At 41.3% G+C, this 27,052-nt stretch overlaps 1 protein-coding gene across 1 annotated transcript in view; it reads left to right on the top strand.

Annotated features, from left to right (window-relative positions):
* The first annotated feature begins 3,626 nt into the window (after nt 1-3,626).
* Nucleotides 3,627-27,052, top strand: part of ASAH2 (N-acylsphingosine amidohydrolase 2) — a 92,200-nt gene continuing 68,774 nt past the window's right edge. Inside the window, exons 1-2 of the mRNA XM_019651488.1 lie at nt 3,627-3,695; nt 24,142-24,257. The gene's annotated coding sequence lies outside the window, so the exon portion shown is untranslated. The remainder of the gene's footprint in view (nt 3,696-24,141; nt 24,258-27,052) is intronic.

The raw sequence follows: 27,052 nt of genomic DNA, 5'->3' as shown, positions 1-27,052 counted from the left end.
TTATTTTGCTTTCTTCTTTTTTAAAATCACTTATAAAACCTAATAAATTATATTTAATTTAATTTTTTGTTTGTCTTCCTCCATTTAGAATGGAAGCATCATGAAAAGAAGGACTTTGTCTTATTCACCATTCTATCTTCAGGACTTAAGGAGTGCCTGGCAAATAATGGGCACTTAATAAGTACATGAATAAATACAGGGTTGACTCAATACTAACTGACCATTACAGTAGAGATTCTGATGCCCAGAAAGAGCAAAATCGGGTACGAAGTACCACTCCCCCAGCCCCCACTCACTCCTCCACCTCACAGTTATGGACATGTCTCGTGTTACGTGGGTAGCATTCTTATCAATCAGCACATTTATTCATTATTATATAAGGTGATGCAAAGCAATGTAGTGAAATAAAAGGAGTTTGAACTCTAGGTGGAATAGGACAACTCCCTATTTAAAAAAAAATTAATTCAAGGCCAAAATTATAAAGGATCAGTCAACTCAAGAGATGTAAGTGGTAGAATGATTGGAGAAAGCTTCTTGAAAAATATGGACCCTGACTTGGGCCCTGAAGGAGGGTGTTCCAGCGATGTTTGCTATATAACAACACCAAACATAGTGGCTTAAAAACAGCTGTTTTATTATGGCTGATGGTTTCATGGGTCAGGAATTTGGGCGGAGCTGGGCCGGCTGATGCTTCTGTTCCGTTCAGCATTGATGGGGTTTTCTCCATGGTATTCAGCTAGCATTTGGAGTCTAAGGCTGATTCACTTGTGTAACTGGTGCCTTCGAGGGAATGGCTGGAGGGAGGAATCCAGCTGGAACTGTGCCTGAAGCACCTTCACATGGTCTCTCCTGGTTGGTGGCTTCAGGGTTTCCAGACTTCTTACATGCTGACTCAGGCAGGGTTCTGTGAAAAACAAGACAACAGGCCCCAAATGTCATTACTTATGCTAAGCCCCGTGTCACCAAATCGAGAGTTATTATGGTTTTGACTGTCCCAGAAATGGAATCTTAGATCAGTAAGTCAGAAATCGTCTGATAAGCACTAGTTGGCCTGATATACTCGTACCATCCCTATAGGAAAGTAACCTTGCAATAACTAATCCGTTTTTTTTGTTTGTTTGTTTGTTTGTTTGTTTGTTTTTAAAATTGGGAACAGTGTGTTTTTCCAGGACCCATCAGCTCCAAGTCAAGTAGTTGTTTCAATCTAGTTGCAGAGGATGCAGCTCAGTGGCCCATGCAGGGATTGAACTGGCAACCTTGGTGGTATGAGCACTGTGCTCTAACCAACTGAGGTAACTGGCTGCCCACCCCCAACCCGCTTTTTTACCTGGTATAACTTTCTTGTTTCCACTCCTTTCTGCCTATAAAAGCCTTTCATTCTGTATGGGTTCTCAGAGCTCCTTTCTATCTGCTAAAAATGGATGCTATCTGAGTCATGAATCATTGAATAAAACAAATGAGATCTTTAAAAGGTAATCTGCTGAATTTTGTTTTTTAGCAGTTCCAAGAACCAGTGTTCCAGGAAGCATGGAAGCCGCATGGCCTTGTGTGAAATCACGTGGCGTCGCTTCTACAGTCCCAGTTGTCAGGCCCAAGCAGTCACAAGCCTGCCTAGATTCAAGGGGAGATGATGTAGACCTCCACTTTTCCACGGATGGAGTGTCAATGAATGTGCAGCCATGTTTTCAAACTGCCTCAGTGAGGTATGATTCAGTTAAGAGGGGAGTAGTTGGGAAAGAGTTCTGGGTGAGAGTAAACATTTGAGCAGGGGTGGGGCAGGGCAGGTACAATTAGGAACCACGAAGAGACCCGGAGTGGGAGTCTGACCAGGAGAAATGTCTCAGACAGAAATCAAGGAAAGGGCTTGGGCTGGGGTGAGCTTGAATACCTGGTTAAGGAGTCTAGTCTTTGCTCTTGAGACAAGGGTGCTTTAAACTGTTTTGCTTACTTATCCCTAAAACATTTTTGAAAAATACATATTTAGGTTGCCATCCATTTTCCCCCCCCATAATTTAAAAGCAATTGCAAAGGTCAGCAGCTCTCTCTATGTGGTCCTTTAGGCTGATGGAGGCTTTTTACTCTCTTCTTTCCATAACCTCCAAGGTCACTGTCAGTATTTCCCTCACAGTCTGTTCCTGGACCCCGGAGGATCCCACATGGAAGGTTTTACAGGCCAAGAATGGAATTGGTGCATATCACTTCTGATCGCTTTCTATTGGCCAGACACGGCTACTCCTGACTGTAGGGGAGGCAAGGAAGAAGACAGCAACACAGATTTTGTGGAAGAGCTAGCAGTCCTTGCTACAGAACATAGGCAGAGCATTCGGCATGTTTGCTGACATACAATAAGCACTCAGCATAGTAGCTGCTGCTACTGTTACAATATCGCCATTCTTATTCTTACACATTCAGTCTACAGGCTGGGTTCTATGCACAGATGGATTTGCACTCCCTTTGCTGGAGCTTGTAGGCCCCCAAGGTAGATGCACTTTAGGCAAAGGAGCCCCCAGAGCTTTGGAGCCCAATTAGTAACTAATTAACCTCAGCTAGCAACCCTGCAGATCCAGTTAGTGGGAACACAGGGAACCTGTGTTGTTACTCTCTAATCCCAGTTTCCCACCCAGTTGCAGGTCTATTTCCTGCCTGCCTGCAACAGTGGACTTCCTACCAAACACATACACCACTCCTGCCTGCTTTACGTAAACCCAACTTCTACTTCCCTGTATGTCCCAGGGTGGACTCTGTAATAGCCCAAAGAAAACCAGAGACTTGCCCAAGGATGAGGGGCAAGTTTTTGCCCCTATAGCTGCTATTCTAAGTGACTGACCAATAACTGGAAAAGTTACTCTAGTTTCTTTGAGGAATTCTACGTTTCCGTGCCTCCTGCATATGATATGGGTGGAATGACATGGATTTCAAAGACCCGATCAAACATTGCAAGTCTGCTTTCTTTTCCCCGCCTTTGATACCTGCTAATCTGGGCCCCAAAGTGTTAGAAGTATGAACTCTCCCCCTAGGAACCCTAGTAATCCTGCAATTTGTATTAATACTGTGATATTGTTGAATACTGCACTACTTCAGGGAATTGGTGTTCTATTTTGCCCAGGGAGGACACTAGGAAAAATGTAAACACTGTCTTATTTGCTTCCCCAAACTACCAAGGAAACCATGTGTAATCAATTTTCGCCATCGAGTTACAGCCTTTCTAGAAAATTGGGGCATCCCCTCTCTCAGGCTTAACTCATTCATCCAAAATGGTCCTCACATCTCCATGCCAATTTGTCCTGCAAAAGGTCCTCTCAGTGCTGTGGGGTTGATGTACAGAAAGAATTTAACGTCTTCCAAATCCAACAGGAGAAGCAGGTCATTGTGAGAAAATGAATGACTCCCTCCTGGGCTATGTACGTGCAGGGCGCAAGGATGGTGATCTCCAGGTATGACCTTCCAAGGATGGTGTAGGTGCTCGCCCACAGGCAGGCTCAGCTGGGGTGCGTCCTGCCCCGGGAATGAGTCAGCATGCAAGTAGTTAAGTTGGCAAGCCTTTGGCTTCCTTGGTTAGAGCAGTCAGCCTCCAAGAGTTAACCTGCAGCACTGCTCAGAGGAGCAGGGGCCGAGGATACAGAAGCGTTGGGGACTCTGCCTTGCAGGAGGAATCACATGCGGTTTTGAACAAGCAGCTGCTGCGGCAGGTCTGGGTACGTAGCTTTGCTTTGATTGATAGTGTTTTGTTTTCTCCAGAGAGAACAAAGCAATGGCTGTTCATGTTTGCAAACAAGATCACTTAGACATTGAAAAGAAACCGATATTTATTACGGAAATAAGGAATAGAGATGGAGGGGGTGGGGGAGCAGATTCTCCACACTCAATGTTTCTGATTGCAATAAGCAAATTTTCTTTAATTCTATTTGAATTGCAGTGCCGTGTGGTCAGGTCATTTGAATGTCACAGTTACAGTGGAATTCAAAAGGTATCTTTTGGCTGTTCTTTCTGTAAGTCTTCATCTCTATATTCACAGATTTGGATTTGGTTTGCAGAGTTATTTGATGAATTGGTGAAGTTAAATGGCAGGAATCCATTTTCCTACCCCATTTTGGAAAGCAAGATTCATCACCTTAGGCTTACAGTGCAAACTTCTCTAAATTTACCATACGCCTGAGTGAAAGCAGCAGCATCTTGGATATGTTTGTTTTTTTTGTTTTGTTTTTTTCTTACAACTTGATGGCTTTAGTCTCAGGTGTATGCATTATAACCTGAAATAACCTTTAGAATCCCAGTTCTTTTATTGTCCACTTGACTGGGTCACATGGGCCTTCTCATCCCTTGGGATGCCTTTCTCCATTCTATTGATTAAAAAATATCTGAGATTCAGAGTCGAATAGAACTACCCACCCCCAAAGACGTGGATTTGGTGGAATGTCCGAGGATATTGAGACTTAAGTCAAGTTTGTCTGGATCTCATTCCATCTCCCTCTCAGCACTGCAGTATCATCCACCAGCTAACTGACACTGATGACTTTTTCCATTAGCACCTCCTGCAGGTATAAGACATGAGATGCCACTTGTCAGGTTTAGATCCTACTGCTTGCCAGCTCAGTGATCAAAACTGGTTTTAAATTATCTTGCAATCATCTAAAATAAGTCTGCTCAGTGCCCATAGCTTCTCTTTTACTCACCCAAACTTCTCACCAGTGGGAGACTCCTTTGGGTAAACAAGTTTCTCTTTGAAAAATGCAAACACTGCCTTAAAACTTGGGCAGGCTATTGGTCACAAAGAGCCTCACAATATTAATACTTTCACATTTAATACTTCTTTAAAATCACTCTCCCTGAACTAATGGAGTTTTCTCAGGATGAAGGAAAGGTGGTGAGAATCAGGAATTTGGAACCTGGGTTCTGGAGGCAGAGGGTTGGTGAGAAAAAGAAATCTGGATGGGTGCTACAGTAGTGGTTGAGGAGGAGCCCTGAGACGGGGGTAACTGGGGTGTGAGAGCAGGTTCTAGAAGGCGTTGCACAAGGTGGTGCAGGTGCAGGTGCAGGTGCCTGAAGACTCCCAGGGGCACATGGGCATAGTTAATATCTACAGGAATTAATTTCCAGATCCTCAGCTTAAATTTGAACTGCTTCCCACCTTTTTTTTCCCCCCCCACAAGAGTTCTGCATCAGAAAAGAGAGAAGCAAACTTCTCACTCAGCTAGAATCTCACTGTGCGCATACGATCTAACCATGGTCCCAAGGTGGATAGAAGTCTCCTGGGCATCATACAAAGAGACGATTTCAGACACATTGGTCCAGAGGGAGAACCCAGTGAGAGCAAAGCACACAGAAATGGACCTCATCTCATTTCATCTAGGTTTCAAACTCATGCCTTGTCTCTCTATCTTAGAATAGCAATGGGGTGAGAAGGTTATCGTGAGGACAGGGTGTGTAGGAATACATTTATTGGAAATAAAAATGAAGTTTTCTAACAATAATTATGTTTGGCTGCCTGATTTTATGATGAGTTTGGTTTGCTAATTAGGGTCTGTGGATACTTTTCGTCAATTTAATGAACTGATTCTGATGCTCAAGTTTTTGGCCAAAACATATTTAAAATATGTGTACAAAGTATAAAAAATGATGTAACACAACGTTTGTAAGTAGGTAAGCATATAAAAGCTTTAGATGTCATCTTTAAAAATGTGCAAGGGAGGGGGGGACTGGTTAGCTCAGTTGGTTAGAGCGTGGTGCTGATAACACCAAGGTTGCCGGTTCGATCCCCGCATGGGCCACTGTGAGCTGCACCCTCATTTAAAGAGCCAGCTATGCCATTGTAGCGTGAAAGCGATGTGCAACCAATGACCATGGCTGTTCCCCAATAAAAAGTTTTAAAAGAAAATGTGCGAGGGAGTAGAAAATTCTTTTAGGGGTCTCCTGAGCAAAAGCCTGTGAAGGCCACTGGAGTGCATTATCCTTGGGGCGGGATTAGCCTGTCTGACAGCAAGTGCCTTTGCCCTCAGATCCCCCCAGAGCCTCCTCTTTGTCTTGTGCCTCCTGCATGCCTCTGCTTTCCCCCACAATTCAGGGTCCTGCAGTGTCTGCTGCTCAACCCCCTGTGGTTGGTTTCTTGGATGTATTTGGTGGTTGCCTAGTGATTTGAAAATAGGGCATGCAGTGGCAGGGCAAAGTTTTCTTAAGGCAAGGGTTGAAGAAGGTGAGGTTATATTCGCTGCTGAACTCACCAAGCATGTTTTTTTCCTACATCATTCATTGCTTTATTCATTCAACAGCTGCTTACCCAATCATCTCCTCTTGTGCTAGGTGAAATTGTTAAGAAATTGTCTCTGCCTCCATGTGTGGTCCCAGTCTGGTGGGGGTGGCTGGCATTGATACGGGTGGTAATAATTAAACGTGATCAGTGCTGTAACTCCAGGCAGAAACTGGGTTCTGGGCAAGTGCACAGCAAGATGTAATTGATGCAGGAATCAAAGGGTCACGGAGGGCAGAGAGGAGGCAACTTTTGAGTGGAAATGCTGAAACCTAAGTAAGTGCCCTTAAGAGGAAAACAGAGAAAGGCTATGTTAGGCAAAGGAAAAACTTGGGCCAAGGCCTAAAATGGAAAAGAAGATTCCATTGGGCTGGCTGGGGGAGCAATCATTAGGTTGCTTTTATGGAGCTCTGTGGTGGGAGGAGGGATGAGGACTGGAAGGTGAGGTGGGAAGGTGGGGTGGGCCTCAAAGGACCATGCACACGTGTCCTCTAGAGACCTTCATAAAAGGAGGAAGAGAGAAGGTTGTTGTTCTTGTCTAGTTGGGACTCAGCGTTTCTCCCCCGTCTGGGCCAAGCTCTCTTTGATGCCAGAAAGGCCTTTGTTTCCCCAGCACTGGCCTCTCTGCTTCGAAGGGAAAAGGTGGTCCTTGTTCTCCTGAGACTCTTTATCCAAGTCCTGCCCTGTTGGGGACAAGTTGGGGAGGGGCTCCCTGGGGGCGGGGGTCCAGCTCCTGGCAGCTGAGGGACGATGGCTGCCCTGTCTTCTTGCGTCCATCATTGGGCATTTTTTTTAAAGATTTTTATTGGGGAATTGGGGGGATGGGAACAGTGCTGGGGAATTGGGGGAAGGGAACAGACAAGTTGCTGTCGTTTTGTTCTTCAGTCTAGTTGTGGAGGACGTTGCTTCACTGGCCCAAGTTGGCACCATCATTGCGCTCTTCCCGGGCGAGGCAGCTCAGTCACCGGCTTCTGGACAGCTGCTCACTGTGGCTGCTGGCTGCTCACGCTACATTGGGCATTTTTTGATCACTTATCATGTGTCAGCATGATGTGGTTGCTTCAGTGGGAATCAAAAGATGTGAATTCAAATCCTATGTCTGCAACTTATTAACTCTTTAAACTTCCTTGAGTCTCAGTTTCTTCATTTGTAAAATTGGAATCCTGTGTGTGAACCTTTGGGCTAATGCTGGTGATACTGAGAGGAATAGGATGGGACTCAAACACCAAAATGACTAGTGGAGAGACACACATTCATTAAATAGTAAGTACCAGAATAGAAGAGTGTGTAAAGTTTAACTGGAAGAAATGGGTTAAGCCATTAACTCTGGGGGATTGCTGTTCTGATAATTAACATCTTTTCAGAACTCTGCAATTTGCACAGCAATATCACATACTTCTTCTCTGTATTCCATCCATAATCCTGTGAAGTAGGTTCCTGATCGGAGGGTGAGGACAGGCATGTCCCCATTCCAATCACCTTTGCCAAAAGAAACAGTCCTGTGAAATGATACCTGGAAATCTTGCCTCTTTGGTTAAAGCAAAGATGCCAAGAGGTGGCTCTGAATGTTCTTCCAAATAGGCAGCTTTCCAAAGCCTTTGTGTCATGAGACTTGGGTCAGTCTCTTCATTTCCCCTTCAGAGAAGGAAGTGCCTGCTTCCCTGCTAAGAGACAAGGTCGAGTCAACAGTAGGTGAGAAAAAATGGAGAACATATCCAATCTCTAGTGCACATACACTGTTGAAAGGAAGGATAGGAATCAAACTAATCTGGGCCACTTCTTGGAGTTGGCATCAGAAGTTCTCCTGGCATCAGGGTGGAATGGGTACTCTCGAAAAAACTGACAATAGAAAGTTTGAGATGGCCAGTTATCCATCGCCAGCATCATGACTCCAAAACAGTAGTACAAGAACCACCCCATAATACTGGATTTGAATGTCCAGAGGTCACCCTAAAGAGATGGAACTCTGACACCCAGGCTCCCTGCAGCAAGGGACAGTTTTGTTGTGACTCTAATTTGTACTACTCAGCTATCTTCCCATTCAGCATGTAGAAATTTGTCCCATATTTCCCCCAAAAGGTGGGGGTTCAATAACATTTGTACCCAAGATTCATGAGGCTTTTCATCATACCTTCCTGTGAATAGCTTCAATGACAATAAGACACTTGCAGAGAAAGAAAGAAGATGGTCAGAGGTTAGTCACCCCCAGGTTAATGCAGCTGCTGAAGCCACAATGGGGGAGTGCAGAGAATGCACTGGTGACCATGAGTGAGAATTTTCATGCCTGCTCAGGAGGGTAGCATGAGGTTCTTGGGATTCTGCCCAGAAGAGAGGTCCCTACGGGCCTCAAAATCTTCTGGAATTGTTTTCAATATTGTTTTTATTGCTACTTACATTTCCTGATTGCTCTTCCAGGCTAACCTGGTCTGGGAAGAGCAGCTGACATTTAAACAAACAAACAAACAAACCCTCAAAATGTATACAAAACAAAACAGGATGTACCAGCTGGAAGTGATTTCAACAGCCACCTGGAGCCTCTAGTCTCAATTCCTGCTCCACACCTGTCTCCCTAGCTCCAGGGACAGCATTGTCATCTGAGACTATACTTGAGACTTTCCTTGGTGGCTTAAGAGGTGGTTTGTTCAGTGACAATGATGTGTTGACAGAAGTTTGTATTGGCTCATCGGAACCAATTGTGCACAGATCTTCCCAACTTCACTTTCAATGACTTCCTTTGGTAGTTTGAAATCAACCACAGTAGGAGTGTTTACACCACAGAGATTGGCAAATGTTATACGCCAGGGCTTCTTATCCCTGGAGATCCAGTTGTTAAACATCTAGCAGCACACCACGGCCAACACTTGTTGCAGAAAATTTTTTGATAAAGAAATCATGGGCTGGTTGAAAATGTTAGGAGAAAATATAGCTTTAGGAAGAAATTATTTTGTATTATTAAAGAGCGTTATGATAGACTCAGGGTTAGGTCCACTTAGCAGAAGAAGTCTGAGTTTGTAAATGGGCAGTTCTCTGGCCAGGTCCCATTTCCAGGGCAGGCTACTACTTTCCGAAATGCTCAGAGCCCTGAACTGTGCTGTTTTAATGACATGACCCCATCTTTATGTTACTATATTAGAGGAAAAAATTTATAAGTAAATCTTTGGAGCTGAAATAAAAGGGTACTCTAATCCTTTTCCAACTTATTTACATTTTGGGGTTAATAGAAGTAGAAACAAGAAGTTTGCCAGGCCCAAATATGGAAGGTCATTTGTTGAAGTCCTTCTTCCTAACTTCATATACACAGAGACTTGGGTAAGACTGGCGTTCCACAGTAGATTAACTCTATGACCAGCATTACTTTTGTCTTCTCAGAGCATGAGGAAGCCTCTGAGAATTCCTTTTATAGGAGGCATTCATTCATTCATTCACTCATTCATTATAGGTTCTTTAAGTTCTTCATCTACTCATGCCAAACCAAAGGAAATTTTCCTTTTAGAAAATGTGAGAACTCCCCATGGAGCATATTGACCTATAAGAGGACTTATTCAGTAGCATTTGAAAATGTGTTTATACAAAATGAAATACAGGTAATTGTGAAGCAATCATATTTAATTAAGTGTACTTAACATGTATTTCTCAATTAACCCTCACAACAACCTTAAGAAATGGATACTATTATTATTCCCATTTTATAGATGAGGAAATAGATGCGTAGAGAAGTTAAGTGACTTCTTCCGGTTAGGGTGGTGCTGGAATTTCAACCAAAGAATATCTTAGTCCAGAACCCATACTCTAAGCCACAATTCTGTACCTTTTCCCTGCAAAGGGAATGACTAAAACTTCAGCTCCTCTCCTCTGAACATGGACTCCCACTTTTGTTGTAAGAAAAACAATCTCAAGAGGTTGCAGAACATGGATTTCATAATTTGATCAAGTCTTGTACATGTTTCATTAAGTCTGAGCTTCAGACTTGGAGTGGAAGTTGAAAGGTGGAGTAGGAAACGTCAGATTTCAATTTGTGCAGTCATGGCCCAGTATGCAGTGCAGGAGTCATTTCTCCCAATTGTCTCTTATGCAAAAGAAAAAACCAAAACCTCTATGGCAACCACTTTCTTCTTCTTCTTCTGGGTTTTGCCAAGAATGTTGAACAATGTTATAGTATTTTTAAGGAAAGTAAGACGTCTGTTTCTCTCCCATACACATTCTTTCAATTTTGCTGGAGTCTTGGAAGAAATGCTATATTCATGAGATTTTTGTTTTGTGTTATAGTTACACACTTTAGCCTCAGCTTTCATTCTAATGCTTTTAGGCCTGGTGTTTATGTCCAATGCTGAAATTGAATCCATTTCTTTGAACCTTCACAATCAGTATGTTTTCCCATTTCCTTTTTTTTCTGCTTAGTGTCACTACAATTCCCTCCCAATCTTAAAAAATTGAAGTAACGTTTGGTTTTCCCTTCCCCTTCACATCCTAATTGAGCAGGTGTCAAATCCTAGTGACAGACTTCTCCCACATTATTTTTAAGATTTTATTGGGGAATTGGGGAGGGCAACAGTGTTGAGAGATTGGGGAAGGGGACCAGCCAAGTTGTTCTTCAGTCTTAGTTGTGGAGGATGCCAGTCGCCATCTGGCTTCCCGTGGGCAGCTTGTGGCCTCTAAGCTCAAGGTACTGTGTTCAATCTTAGTTGTGAGTGGGCGTAGTGACCGTTCTATGTGGGAGTCGAACCAGCAGCTTTGTTGTTAAGAGCTCACGCTCTATCCATTAATCCATTCGGGCAGCAGCTCAGCTCAAGATGCTGAGTTCAGTCTTAGTTGCGAGTGGGCGTAGCTCACCATCAAACAGGCAATCTCATTGTTACACCAGCTGAACCATCCTGCCACCTTTTGTCAGCTCAGCGGCAGCTCAGCTCGGGCGCAGCATCACTGGCCCATGTGGGAATCGAACCGGCGGCCCTGTTGCTCAGCGCTCTCGCTCTTAAGCCAACTCTTAACCAACTGAGCCACTCGGCCGGCCCTTCACCCACATTCTTGACTATATTTCCTCTTTCCGTTTTCATTGCCACCTCCACACACCACCTTGGCTCCATTTCCAGCCCAAATGGGCTCTCACCTTGGAAATGGTTGCCAATCTCCAGTCCCAGGGTGGCCACCAGGCTCTGATTTGTTTTTCAGCTCCACCTTCTTCTATACCAGAAAAGTACTAAGTTGAGGAGAATTTGGAGGACATATCTGGGCTTCTGTAGACAAAGTCCCTTGATAATTAGCGATACCTTCCATGAGCACGACATGCGCAAGAAACACCCTCTTTCAGCCTCTCTCTGCTCCATTTTAACCACTTTTGTCAGACAAATGTTTGCAAAATGCAGTTTAATTTGTGTATTTTTTTTAATCTCACTCAAAAACATTCAGGGACATCTTACTGCCTTCAAGAAGAATTCCACAGCCTGGCATTTGAGAACCTCTAGGGTCTGCCTGTAACTTATCTTCTTAGCTGCATCTTTCTTTGCTCCCCTACCAAAGCTTACATTCGTGGATCTCAAACTCAGTGTCACGATGGACCAGTGGGTGAGATAATAATCAGGGACCTAGCGATCTTATGTAACACCACATCCTGTCTTAAGTCAGGCATAGTCAGGGTTTGAATGCAGGAGAGTGTCGCATATGAACATCATCTCTCAGGAGGTTAAGGTAAAAAAGGATGGGGAACTGCTGCCCTCAGCTTAGCCCAACTGCACTGCTTGCTATGTTATACATGTTTTTGGCTTTCCTTTCCCTGTACTGTAGCTGATATTTTTACATCTCTCTCTCTTCCTGGATAAATGTTTTGGTTCTTTCAAAGTTCAGCTTGAATGCTACCTCCTTCATGAAGCCTTCCCTAATTTTTCAAACTAGATATGATATCTCCTTTTTCTGAGTCCCCAGAGCATTTTATTTAGGATGCTTATATTTAACCTTACATTATATTGGGTTGTCGGAAAAGTCATGGTGCAGTTTTGCAACAAAAAACATAGAAAAAATACGTCATGACTTTTCCGACAACCCAATAGTTTATATTTATTTTGCACCCGTGTTGTAATCCCCATATACATAATCAGCAGAGAAAAAAACTTTATGAATTTTTTTAATCTATTACGCTGGGCTACATACATGGTAGGCCCTTCATGATCTGCCTTCTCTCATGTCTTTCCTCAGCACCTCCTTTGCTTCAATTTGCTCTTTTAACTTGAGGCCTTTGCACGTGCCATGCCTTCTTATAAGGTGAAGTAGATTGTCATGGCCACAGTCTTCCACCCCTCTGGGAACCCACACCTTTTGTAATGTGCTTCCTATCGAGAGGTGGAGACCATGTCCCCTCCCTTTGAATTTGGGCTGACCCTAGGACTGGCTGCAGTCAAAACAGTGCAGCCAAAATTCCTGTGTGCCAGTTCTGAGTCTAGATCTTAACAAGGCTTGTATGTTTCCACTCATTCTCTTGCGAACATGCCCAGATGCCATGTCCAAAGTCCTAGGATAGCCTGCTGGAGAATGAGAGACCATGGGGAACAGAAGTGAGCTATCCCAGCATGGGCCATCCTAAACAGCAGCTCTCTGACAAGGCCCAATCAACACAGCAGCTCTCTGTTGATGTATTAACAAGTTCTAGATCAGCAGAGCAGCCCAGCTGGTCCAGACAAATTGCTAGCCCATAGAATCATGAGCTAAGCAAGCTGTTATATTAAGCTATGAAATTTAGGAGTGGTTTGTTAGGCAGCCAAAGCTAACTGATATATTAAGAGCTACCTTTTTGGTCTCGACTTAGACATTACTTCTTTAGCAAAGCCATTCCTGACCGTCTTCGAGCCTGGGTTAGGGTTCCCTTGTTATGTATCCCAGAGTCATGAATATTCCAGTGTTATAATTACTTGGAAATCATTGCTATCTTACATTAGATTGTATGATTTTTGAAGGCAATCGTTTTGTCCTGTGAACTATATCCTGTAGGTTTAGCATAGTATCTGGTACTCCACGGATGCTCAGAAAATATTTCTGAATGAAGGAAGCCATGGATGAAATCAGAGGTTGCAACCTGTGGCCTGTGTATGTTCAGTTTGACACACATAGGTTGACCTAAAGAAAGATTTAAAAAGATTTTTTTTTCCAAAAATTGTTTTCCTATGCTTAAAACTCAAGAAGTGTAAGAAAAACACCTGTATTACTGACTTCATTAAACACTGGAAAGATCCATCAACATTGAGCTTTCATCTCCTCATGGCAACAGTGAGTGGTGGCTGACCGCTTTAGATGGGCACAGACTTTCTGGCTGTGACAGTCCTTGCTGATCCCTGTTGTCTCCTCAATGCCCATTGTTACTTATCATCGCATTTGTGTGGTCCTTTTGCAGACAGCTTCAAGCTTCACTCAGCTAGTTACCTGCTGTAAAGTACTCAGCTTTTAGGAGAGCTGTTGATAAATGTGTCCCCTTATTTATTTCTGCCTTCAATGTGAGTGTGATGTAGGGTAAGGTTTTCCTGGGTAAGGTTTTTACGCATTGCTTATGGCCTCATTTTTCTCCTCTACAAATTGAGTTGTTTTTTTTCTCCCCCCAAAAGCTTTTCAAGGCTAATTCAGCTTATAACCTGCCTAAACTAGAGTAAGATGTTTTCTTTCATCTCATAATTCAGATTCATTATGGCAGAAATTGCAGTTTGGCTGGAGGTATCCTCATCCAGCCATGCTGGCAGGCTTGTCAGGAACATCATGCCAGTTTTCTGATTTTTTCCCCCTTTAATAGTGCTCTTAAGGGTCTATATAAAATCTATTGGCAGCCTGTCTCTTTCATGATGGATTGAGGTAATTTTTCAGCAGTGTGAGATGAGATTAGAGGGCTTCTATTTGTTTTTGTTTTTTTTTTTTAGATGACTACTCATTCTATGTACAAGGCTTATAACACAATGATTGGGTTTTTGAAAGAAGAAGCTCCCGGCCAATTCATAATTCCAGGTTTTTAGAAGACGAAGGCTGGCTGATGTTCAGCAGGAATCCACTGGCCCAGGTATACCAGTTGTTCACCCTGACATCGGTTGTAATTGATCAGTGCCCAGGCTAAATCAGCAGTTAAATCTTTTGAACATAACTACCCTGGAATTGGCACATTGGGTTGGAAAAAATGCTAGTCTTCAACCTTTGGACTCCTTTGTGAGACAACAGGTGTTAACAGCTTGGTCACAGCTCTATGCCACTTGGTGGTATCAATTCTCTACTGGAAACACCAACATAATTATCTAATTCTGAAGAACCTTTATCTCATATGGTGTAGCCAAGGTTCAGCTCCCCTGGACATGAAAAAGCAGCTCAGCCTGTTTTCTCATTAGTGAGGTGAATAAGCTGGTAGAACTTGGCTCTGTTCTATTGGTCCTGACTAAATTAGTTGGTGCCTCATTATTTCTAAAAGTCCCGTATGATCATGCCACTGACTGATGAGCTCAACCAAGATATAGCCTGAAGTGAGCATAGCCTGTCTCAGATAGCCAAGAAAAGAAACAGAAACTTTATTCTTAGTAGTGGTTGTTCTTCATTTGACATCGCATAAGAATGGACTAGCAGACTTCATACCACCTATTTTAGCCTAGTTGGAGAATTAAAGCATTTGCTCTATGTGACATTATCACATCCTGCATTCATTCTTTACAATAATTAGCTTTGTTTATCACAAAAGTAATATAACATTACTGCAGAAAAATTTTAAATATGGTTAAGTAAAACGCAGAAAATAAAAGTTCCCTAAATCCCACCTTAATAAAACATTGTAGCATTTTGAAATGGATGAGTCTAGTTATTTTTTGTCTGAGTCTCTCTCTTTATAGTGACAGCTTTAGAACTTGGAGTTCTTTCTTTTAAACCCTGAACTTAAAAGTAAAAAATCTTGGAGGAAAAATTTATCAAATATATAACGTATTCTTCTGCTGTCTTAGATATTGTTAAATAAAAATGACTCAAGTTGTCACTCTGACTATTGATTATTGTCATAGATTTAGTCACTTTCATTTGAGTCTCTTTCAGCTATAACTTTTGCTACCTGTGTGCCTGCTTCTAGGAACCTAGAATATTCTAATTTCCTATGGTTGGAGGAAAATGAATGGTTGGTTAGAATTATATGTAAATTAAAAGTCACCAAGCTCTACAAGATCCTAAGAGCCTCTCCTATTATATAAAGCATATGGACTTTACTGCATAAGTTTCTGTGACCTGAAGGCCTTTTATATTTATTTCTCATTTTCAACTATGTCTTAGGGAGTCCATGAAATGTGGTCTCTGAATTAGAGAGATTTTTAGTATATCTTGAAATGTAATGTTAAGCATCTTTTCATGTACCTGTTCACCATCTGAATGTCTTATTTGGAAAAAAATGTCTGTTTAGTTCCTGTTCCCATTGTTTTTTGTTTGTTTGTTGTCGTTGTTATTGAGTTGTGTGAGTTCTTTATACATTTTGGATATTGACCCCTTATCTGACATATGGTTTGCAAACATTTTCTCCCATTCTGTAGGTTACGTTTTCATTTTGTTAATTGTTTCCTTTGTTGTGCAGGAACTTTTTAGTTTGATATAGTCCAACTTGCTGATTTTTCCTTTTGTTGCTTGTACTTTTTGTGTCAAAAGCTCATTGCCAAGACCAATGTCAAGGAGCTTCTTCTCTGTGTTTTCTTCCAGGAGTTTTACAGTTTCAGGTTTTATGTTTAAATTTTTAATCCATTTTGAGTTAACTTTTGTGGGTGGTGTAAGCTAGGGGTCTAATTTCATCTCTCTGCATGTGGTTATCTGGAAATAGAGCTATTTGGTTTGTGGCATTTATTGGACTAAAAGGAATTTTTAAAGAAGATTTATAATATAGCTAAGGAGTCATCTTCATTAACTGGTGTTAATCAAGTGACTGTTAATCAGGATGAGTAGGAGGCTTGCTGTGGTAACAACAACAGCAGCAGCAACAAAAACCCCTCTAAGCAAGCTTAACACATAAGCATTTATTTCTTGTTTTTGCAAAGTGTACTCCTGGTCTGATGACTCTCTGGGGTAGATTTCCTCCAAGTGGTGGTGACTCAGGGATGTTATCACATATAATCTGAGACATGCAATTATCAGGGTCATCAGAGGTAAAGAGATCATAAGAACTCACGCCCCCTCTCAAATGCCTCCACATTAAATCAGTTCAGGAGTAACACGTATCACTGCCACTCACAGTCCATTGACCAGTAACTACCAGGGAGCTGGATGCTCTTCCTGTATGTCCAGAAAAGAGTGGAGGACCAGATATGGAGGAGTACTGCAAGTTTCTATCACAGTGACCTTGGGCAAGTAACTTAACTTTATCTAAATGACAAAGAGGTTGGACTGGATGACTAGATAACTTTAGAATCCTTATCTCTTCTCATAATTCCTGACTCTAAATATTGGATTTCTTTTGCTTATTAGCTTTGTGGTTTTGACTACTTTGTAGGCATTCTTTTATTGCTATTCTAAGGCTATCAGATATATTAACACTAGTAAAGGGCAGATGCTTATGTTGCATAGAGTAGCTGATGGTTAATCTAAAGGGTTCTAAAAGCACATGATCTGGTTTTGAATCCAGCTTGGTCCCTTACTGGCAGGATGATCTTTGGCTATTTGTTTTACTTCTCTATGCCTCATGTTGGCAGTCAAGTACCCTTTGAGTGTAGGTATTTCAGATGTCACCTTTATCACCATCTCAAATCAATGACAAGCCCAGGATGTTAATCCTCCTGTAGATGTATATGAGCAAGAACTTTTTGCTTTTCTTCCTGGATCTTAATTGGATTTTCTTTGGGAACGTGTCAGACAAATCACAGCAAGAGAGAACACAAGAAATGGCATGTGTTCCCTCTCCAGCAGGGGGAGGGTCTGACTCCCCCCTCCTTTTGCTTTTTGGCTAATCTCATGGGGGATCCTCTCTGAATGTTTGTCAGTACATTTGATCCAGGCAGGGAAGAGAACAATTCTTAACAGGTCGTGTTTTCCTTCAGGTTTTGTTCCACCCAATACAAGAAAGACAATATGCTTTCCTGTCAAGCTCCACTCAGTTCGTCTTTCCCCTCATTGGCTGGAGAGAACATTGAGAAATGCTGCACTTGGATACCAATGAGTTGCTACCTGCTTCTCTTTGTCCTTTCTTTTCCAATAGACAATGTGGCACTTTCCCCACAGTGCACAGTACAGGTGGGAGATGCTAAGATTTATGTAGAGAGAAGAATTACATCAAAATAGATTGTCACCTTCTCCCTGAAATAATGATAAATGCAACTACAGTCTGCTTTTCCCCAATTTGCCTTCATAATCCTGTATGGCAAACAGGTCAAATTTGTCACTGCGAAAACAATAAATTCTTATCTGTGGTTTTGGAAAAAGATAAATCATCAAAGAATTTCAAAGCACTTGGCAAAGGTTCTATAGCCCCACATTGTTACCTAACAGTAGAAAAATAGGGAAGTTTTGCAATTCCAATTTTTATCTAAATCTTAAACCGATGGATGTTTTGAAAATACCAAAAGACAATCTTCTCCCCAGGGCTAAGTTTGTCAGACTCTAATAGGGAGAGCTTTAGAACCAAGCATGAGGAAAACACCAAGAAAAGAGCTGTGCTATAAGGTGTAAAATGCACAAAACCTACGACTCTTGGGCATCCACAGTCAGCCTAATTAATATAATAATGCACGCACATGCTGTAGAGTTAGCAAAGTCCTTTAAAAATATATTGTCTATGTGAGTCTTTCAGCAAGGTAGGTTTTTGTTAATCTCTATTATTCTAATAAGGAACATGAAGGTCGCTGAGAAGATAAAAACCTCAATCTTCAGATTCCAATTTCCAGTCCTTCCCACACCCCCAATGCCTTTCTTTATCCTTTTTGCCCTTTGCACTGAAGGTAGAACTGGGATAAATTTGGGAGAGAATCTCTGTTGCCCTCCAGTAGTTTATCTATCCTGTGCTCTCAGAAAATCAGAACTGTCAGTATTGCTGGGAACATGGGCTCTGAGTCCTGGGACAAAGGGGAGCCCCAGCATGCTTCTGTGTCACACACCATCTTCCTCCCATGCCCAGCCACCAAGGAGCTGGGACCTCCCTCATAGAATGAACGTGGGCTCCCACCTGCAGTGGAGCACATCCCCTAGTCATGTTCTCAGTCTCAACATATGACAGGTGCAGTAGACGTTTAATAAGACACACTCTCTCCAGCTTTGTGTCCTAACATGTGGTCTATCTTGGAAAATGTTCCATGTGCACTTGAGAAGAATGCATATTCTGTAGCTTTGGGGTGAAATGATCTGAAAATAACAATTAAATCCAGCTGGTCTAATGTGTCATTTAAGGCCACCATTTCCGTGTTGATTTACTGTCTGGAGGGTCTGTCCATTGGTGACAATGGGGTGTGGAAGTCCACTACTACGATAGTGTTACTGTTGATCTCTGTCTTTATGTCTGTCAAAATCTGTTTTATATACTTAGGTGCTCCTATGTTGGGTGCATAGATGTTTACAAGGGCTATGTCCTCTTGTTGAATTGATCCCTTTATTATTATGTAGTGCCCTTCTTTGTCTTTTATTGTAGTCTTCATTTTAAAATCTATTTTGTCCGAAATAAGTATTGCTACTTTAGTTTTTTTCTCATTTCCATTTGCATGAAATACCTTATTTTATCCTTTTACTTTCAGTCTGTGTGTGTCTTTTGATCTGAGATGAGTCTCTTGTAAACAGCATATGCATGGGGCCTGTTTTTTTATTCACTCAGCCATTCTGTCTTTTGATTGGAGCATTTAGTCCATTCACATTTAAAGTTATTATTGATATATGCATATTTATTGCCATTTTGTTATTTGTATTTCTGGTCCTCCTGTTAGCTTGTTTTCCCCTTTCTTCTGTTTAAAAAAGCCATTTTAGCATATCCTGCAATGCTGGCTTGGTGGTAATGAATTCCTTAAGCTTATTCTTTTCTGAGAAGCTCTTTATCTCTCCTTCAATTTTAAGTGATAGCCACGCTGGGTAGAGCACTCTTGGTTGTAGGCCTTAATTTTGTGTCACTTTGAATATTTCCTGCCACTCCCTTCTGGCCTGTAAAATATGGACTTTTAAAACAACTTTAATTGTAATACCATTATCACACTAACATTTTAAACAGTAATCCCTTAATATCATCAATATCTAGTCAGTGTTCAGATTTTTTCAATTGTCTCATAATTTATAAAAACAACTTGTTTGAATCAGGTTTCAAAAGATGATTTGGGGCTTACAACATACAATTAATTGATTTGTCTCTTCAGCGTCTTTTAATCTGTAGCTTCTATTCTCCTTTCTTCTTTCCTCCCCTTCCTGGCCATTCTCCTCCCCCTGCCCCTGTTTCCCTGCCTCTGCCTTTCTCCCTCTACTCTTTCTCCTCTTCTTGGTTTTCATTTCCTGTCCCCTCCTACCTCCTCCTGCTGTTCCCGCTCCTCCATCTTTCTCTCCCGCTCTTCCAATTTATCTGTTAAAGAAACTGGGTCATTTGTCTTAGAGAGTCTCTCACAGTCTAGATTTTGCTTACTGTATCTCCACTTTATCCTCAGTGGACAAGTTCAGAGGTCTTTTGTATTTCCTATAAACAGGCACTGAGATCTAGAGGCTGATTCAATTTGGGTTTAAATTTTGCTAAGAATACTTGAGAGATGAGGTTGTGTAAATCATTCGGAGGCTTGCACTATCTGGCTGTCTTTCTTTTGGTGACATACGCAGCTAGCCATTGATGGTCATTGCCTAGATCCCTCATTTCCTTAGGAGTTTGCAAAATATTTAGATTTATGTCTACTATTCCTTCCTCGTTTATTAGCTGGTCTACATTGATAGTGTGAAACTCTCCCTCATCAATAATGTGGCTTTCTCAAGGTATCTTAATACAGGAAAAGCAGACTACATTCTTGACTTCTTGAACCTCTTCCCCTGTTTTTCCTCACCAGTTTTCATAAAAACAAATTATGGGGTTGTTGGGAAAGTCATGATGCATTTTTGCAATGAAAAACAGAAAAAATACATCATGACTTTTCCAACAACCCAATAGTCCCCTAGCACCTTTTAAAGTTAATGAGATTTTCTTTTAAGTATCATTATGATATCACGGCTTTAAACAAACTTGTTTTACTTCAGTCTACTGCAGTTATTTCTTTAAATTGATTCTCAAATTGACCCATTTTTGGCGAGTGGAAAACTAGTTCTTTTTGACACAATTCTAGTGATCTCATTGACTTCCTTGATTTGTGGTATGAAAAAATGTTGCAGGTTTAATTCATGTATTTCCTGCCCCAGACCCAGACCCAGCCATTTCTTCAAGGATCTCTTGTTCTTTTTAGTAAGAAATAGTATTTAGAGACCAAACAATCTGGGTGGTATATGAAATACTGTACGTTTTCAAAAATTCCTGTAACCTTCAATGATACCAAGAATAAGGAATGAAAAAGGCTGTGACCATAGAGCATATGAAATTGATGTCAAGCCTTTTAAGGCCACTACCCTGTAGGCATACATAAAATAATAAGAGAATTTGTGGTGCTAGTGATTATCAGGTACGGTTTGGGGAAAAACATTCTTTTGGCTTCAATACAGTTTGTGTTTCTCCCCAGCTGCCTTTTGCCTTGTGCTGAGTAGTTTATTCCTCTGAAAGGATGTTAAGAGGCAGAGGACATGGCTTTGCTTCATCAACTGCTAATGAGGGATGAACATGGACTTCATATCCCCGGAGGCTGCCATGCCAGGGCCCAGATCGAGGTGATGTAGACAGTAAGGGTTTGGTGAAAGGCAAAAGGTCTTGTCTAGGAATCTGGAGACTTGGGCTTGCACACTGGAATAACTATTGCTGGATCACGCTCGCTTTGAATCACCCTTTCCTGTGCCCATTCCCTCATCTGCAAAATAGGTAGAGTATGTGTGCATGAATGAGCATCTTGGGGTGGAGAGTAAAGGATAGTCATCCTTAACCTAGCTAACAGGTTAGCTATTATATAGCTGAGGTCTATTCAGATAGGAATAAAATATATGTACAAGTTAAAATATTTGCTATGATCATATCTTTACTTCACCCCAAGGCAGTCTTTTTCCTGGCTGTAAGAGCCAGCTGTTTTGATGGGCACCAGAAGTCCCCTTGGCCCACCATCTTTCCTCCACTGGCTCTGCCACAGTGCTTTGTATCTCCTTGATTCATACCCTCTTAGTAGTCAGGTATGAGTCTTTTGATGTTGTCTGGGAGAAATGATATAGTATGTCATTATTATCTTCTAAAATCCTGGTTAAAATGACCTTATCTGACTAGATTGTGGGTCATCTAGCAGGTGTCAGCGTAAAAGAGTATGACATGTCTCCTTCTTATGGAGAGGAAGATGGCTGGAGAGGTCTGGAAGAGACCACAAGGGCACTTTAGAGGCCATCCCACTGTAAGGGACAAGGGCAAGAGAAGGAAATCCAATGGCAGGTCACTAGTGGTAGCTGTTGTTTTTACCTGCCTTGATTTTATTGTGAAAAACTACCCTTCCTTCTTTGGATATGGTTTTGTCGGGACTTCTTTTTAATTGTTTCTTCAGGGAAGGAATAAATATCTGATCTGAGTTTGGCCAGTCAGATGCTGTGTTTCAGCAATTGAAATAGAAAAGCACAAAGATGTAACATCGTTGGAGGGCATCCGTCTCAATGGCAATGCCCTAAAGAGATTGTTAAGTAGCTGCTGCCACTTAGATCCACAAGCTGTCCTGATCTCTGGCCTTCCTGGGCCTGAGTTTTCAACCTCTTATGCTGCTTTCCAGTGAATTCTCTTCTCTCTCTTTTCCTCTTTGCCTTAAGTTAGCTTGATTTTGTATCTGTTGCTTGACACCAAAGATTGTAACATAAACACATACAAAAAACTTGTTTAAACCACAATTTAACATGTTCCCCTTTGTAGTGGCAGAGAGGTAGCAAAGATACGTTACTAAGTACTCTATCTGAAGTCACTTATATCTCTCATTTTTAAATATATGAATATATTTGGCTTAATTCAGAAGGGAATGAAAATGAAGACCATAAAGAAATACCATTTTTTCACCTGTCAGAGTGGCAAGGGTCAAAGAGCCTGAGCTACCCTGTTAGTGCAGGTATGGGGAACAAAGTCTGATGCATGCTGGCATGGCCCCTCTAGGGGACTATTTGCAAATACTGATACGGAATTCTAAATATGCTCACCTTTGACCCTGCGTTTTTGCTTCTAGGAATTTACACTACAGATATACCATATAAACAGATAATACAGTGCCATTAACAAGAATGAGACCATCTTATAGTTACATTCTCCACTATACATTAAGTGAAGAAAAGCAGAATTGTACTCATTGTGTCAAAAATACATAGAAATATACATAGAGTCATTTTGGAAAGATTCACTAAAGTGGGTCATGGTTGCCTCTAGAATGGGAACATTGTGGCTGGGAATTAGGGTAGGGGGAGGGAACAATTCCCTCTGTATTGTATTCTTTAATTAGGTATTGCTTCAGATGTGTTTTCATCACAATGCTAATGAAAGGAAGGAGGGATGGACCATGGGGGGCTGGTCTCTCTAGAAACTCTGTGAGGCATTAAGTGGCCTATGTGGTCTTCAAACCAGTTCCTGAACAGCTTGGATTTACTAGGAAAAAAGGAGGGTTTTGGCCTATTTCTTGCTCTCTTTGACTCTTGTGGGTCATTTAAAAAAAAATTTTTTTTTTATGTATTGGTCATTCTTTAACTTCATGCTATTATATACTATAGACAGAGAGTGCCAAAAAATGTATACATTTTAAGAAAGGAAAACTGTAAAAAATTGTAATACTCAATATATACTGATAACAAAAGATGAATACAAGTCACGTTTGGCTTCTGCAATTACAAGGGGTGCTCTGAGTGGTTACCATCAGTGTCCAGACACTTCTGATTATGGCTAACTACTGCTTGAGCAATGTTGGCCAAAGTGTCCACTTGTATACATTTTTTTGCTCCCCCCCCCCGTTCCCCCCCTCCCGTATTCTCCAAGAGGAGATAAAATTTTTATTTTCCCTATTATAAAAGTGCTACATGACTATAACAGAAAATACCAAGAGTCAGAAGATGAAAACAAAACCCACCCATAATCTTATCACCAGATAATTACTTCCTAACATTTTGCTTATGGCGTACTTTCTTTTCTCACAGCCTCTATGATCACACCTATGTAAAACATGTATACTTTACACAAATGGGATCATAATGCTTTTTAAACTTAAAATAATATTTAGTAATTTCTTCATGTGGAATTTTTTTCCTTCAGTATGATTTTAATGGTTGCGCAGCATGCTTGCTCTGTTGTGTATTCATTATTCACATTCTTAGCTAATCTAAACTTTTGCATTCTTTTTACACATGAGAATCCAAAAATTAAAATCACTTTTCTGTTTTGAAATCTGTGTAACTATTGCCCAACCAGACCTGTAGCCCATCCTAATGTCCAGCATTACACTACCACTTCATCTCAATCGCTGGTTGAGTGACCAGTGGTAAATAAAGCAGGTGCTTGTGTGTGTGTGTGTGTGTGTGTGTGTGTGTGTGTGTGTGTGTGTGTGTGTGTGTGTGTGTGTGTGTCNTGTGTCTGTGTGTCTGTGTGTCTCACAGCTTGTAGACATTGCACAGAACTTGTCAAGCTGGAGGAGCTGTGTAAACACTGAAATGACCTTTAGTCCAGCTGGCCTGTAACTTCTATCTCAGCATCAGGCTGCCCCAGGGGACCATTTGGGTATAATAAGCCTTTTGTTATCAATACACTTTAATCTCATCCTTGTACCAAGCCCACAAAGGTATGATAATGAGAACTCCAACTCTCCTGGACATCAGTGTGAAAAGTCTTTCCTCTGCAGGTTTCAGGAAGTGCTGAGAAGTCTTAGCAGAGCAACGCGCAAGGGGACAGAAAACAAGATTTTGGACCATCATTGGCTTCCCTGGATGCAAAAATTCTTTTGAGTAGTTGAATCTGGTAAGAATGCCTGCATTTTATTGGAGAGGGAAGGAGGTCATCCATTGCCTCAGAGATCTTGATGAATCGCTAAACCTTCATCCCTTTTTCTTTTCTTTTCTTTTCTTTCTTTCTTTTTTTTTTTTTTTAGACAAGGAAAGTTTGTTAAAGTAAGAGAAAGGTCAGCTGGGCAGTCTGCTGCTGGAAACTACCGCAAACTACTGCCTCACCCCTTTTTCTTAGATTTGAAAACCCATTTTGCCAAATTGTTACCTTTTGCTTTCATAGTCTTGAGAAACAGGGACCTCAGCATGCTAAAGATGTGAGGGAAGTGGCTTGCTATTGTGTCATGAGAGCCTCATCATTGACCTTGCATGATTATGCTAAATTCAGTGGGAGCTTTTAGAAAACGTAGAATCCTTTAAAATGTAATTATTGGTTCAGCTCTCCAAGGTTCACTTGCCTTCTGAAGGCAGACAAGACATTTGCTTTAACGTTCAAATCAGATTTTAATCATTAATGAAAAATAAATAGCGCTGATGGGTTCAAAAAGAATTGTAACATGTTGTCAGTGATTCTGGCAATGAAATGGAGTAGTGAGACACAGGCGGTACATCACCGAAATCCAAGTCAGAGGTGGAAACTCTAATGTTAAGTCAAGGGCCACTGTTGACTTGTATAAGGTGCCAGTAATGGTAATCAATTCAGCAGAGCAAAACTAACAAAAAAAGAGCATGATTTTGTACCATGTCTGTTTGTTACACAGGCTTCTACTGCCTGACCACATTTACACATACAATTTGCTTGTAGAAGCTCTGGGGTTGGGAGGTCCAGCTGTTAGTCATCCATTTTGAATTGTCTTCTTTGTGCAGAAGCTGTCTTAGGTAATAGAAAGGCTTATATTATAGAAACCAAAGCTTTGAGGAAGGACTACCTATCCCGGGTTTGAAGTTTGCTACTGAAACAACACCTAATGACCAGTAAACCTCTTTGGATCATCAAAGTTTCAGAGGCATATCTTCTATGTGCTTCCTGACTCTTGGGAGCTGACAATGAAAATTGGGACCAAGATAGAGAACTAACTTGTTTTGCCCTAAATTTGAAGTTGCCTCTGCTGGTGGTGGTGAAGGTGGTCATGGTGGTGCCAAATGGATGAGGAAAGACTTCCAATAACCAGGAAATTTGGGAAGATGGTCCTGTCTTTGTCCTCTCCCAGTTAAGCCCTATTCCTGAAGTGTTTGCTGGTAGACTGAATTTTAACCTTTACTTCAGGGGTTGCAAAATAAAATGGCTACAAAGACCAGGTAGTAACTTAGATGGATAAGGCCCAATGGGTAGGGACTCTGGCAGGTTGGAGAAGGCATGCCCCATCTAAAAGGAACAGCAACTACTAAGTTTTATGAAACTCTTGGCACATTGGAATGCTGGCTCAGTGTTGCCATATTTTATAAAATACTTTGAAAGGAAATTTGAAGTTTCAGATTTGTAAGTATGGACTCTATACATAAACTGTAAGCTCTATCTTTTATCTTGTCAACTAAGTGAAATTAAAACAAATAAATTGCCTGGGCCATACCAAACACATCTGTTTGCTGCCAGTTTACAACTTTTGTGAGTAGCAGCATCTTAGTCACATATTACTCATTTGGGGGGCAAGTCTTGAGATTCCAATCCCATCTCACTGCTCAGGTTTCCTAATGTATTGATAAGAAAATGGGCTCTCAAGTTCCCGCCTGTGATTCCAATAGTCTTTTAATAGTAGTCTTATATAAACTCCTTTAAGGATAGTAAGGAGCACAGAGTCTGTGCCATTTTGGAACCCAATGATAAATGCCAACATTTTGAGCACTTACTATATTCCATGAAACAGATAAGCTATTACTTGTATCGTCTCCTCTTATTTTTACAAAAACTCTGTGAAATAGGTACTAAAATTATTATCATAATCCTATTTACAAATGGGGAAACTGAGGCTAATTTTGGGGGATTTCCCAAGTTGCAGTAAGTGGCAGACATGAGATTTAAATTCTGGAGTCAGACTTCAGAATCCATGTTTTAATTACCATATTATGCCTCTTTCTACATTATATGGATTTTTAGCTTCTATAGTCCCAGGGAAAAATGATGAATTCTCCTCCTAAAATATCTTAAGGAATCTGTAAGGACATTTTCTGCTTTGTAGAATATGGGGATTATCTTTATCCTTATCATTATTCTTTACCCTCATCCTTTGATACGGGTTAGCAAAATACATGGGATCCTTCTGTTTACCAAAGAGGGAAATTTTCCTAATACCTGGCTTGAGACTAGAGATGTCAACCCCCTTTTCCATGCCATTAGCTCATCAGTAGTATTTGAAAGTTAGAACATAGAGTTTAAAGGTCAAAGATATGGGTTTCACCTCCATGTGGACAAGATAATTTTACTTAGTCCGTGATCACAGAGAACAACCCTCACTCCAGCCATCTCACACGTACAAGCAGTGTGAATGGATAAGTCATCCCTGTTGTCAGAAGTACGCCAACTTAGACCCATGTACAGACCCATAAACAGCATCATCACCCTCAATGAAAGCAGAAATGATGTAGCCAAGGAATGAAAATAGATTTTAGCTTAGCCACCAATGCCAAATGATGAGTGATGGCTGCCAGGATGAGAACTGTGCTGAGAAGGATTTGGAAACTCTGTTTGAACTTATTAAAGAGTGCTGTGATTGATTGGTCTTGCCTGCTACAGGCTTGGAATATGGTACTAGTGGCAAATGTACTCTGTGCTTCCTGGTATAGTCTATTCATATGAAAGAGCTAAGATGTCGT

Source organism: Hipposideros armiger, unplaced genomic scaffold (genome assembly GCF_001890085.2).
Source record: "Hipposideros armiger isolate ML-2016 unplaced genomic scaffold, ASM189008v1 scaffold_161, whole genome shotgun sequence".
NCBI lineage: Eukaryota > Metazoa > Chordata > Mammalia > Chiroptera > Hipposideridae > Hipposideros > Hipposideros armiger.
This window is presented reverse-complemented; position numbering and strand designations above follow the sequence as displayed.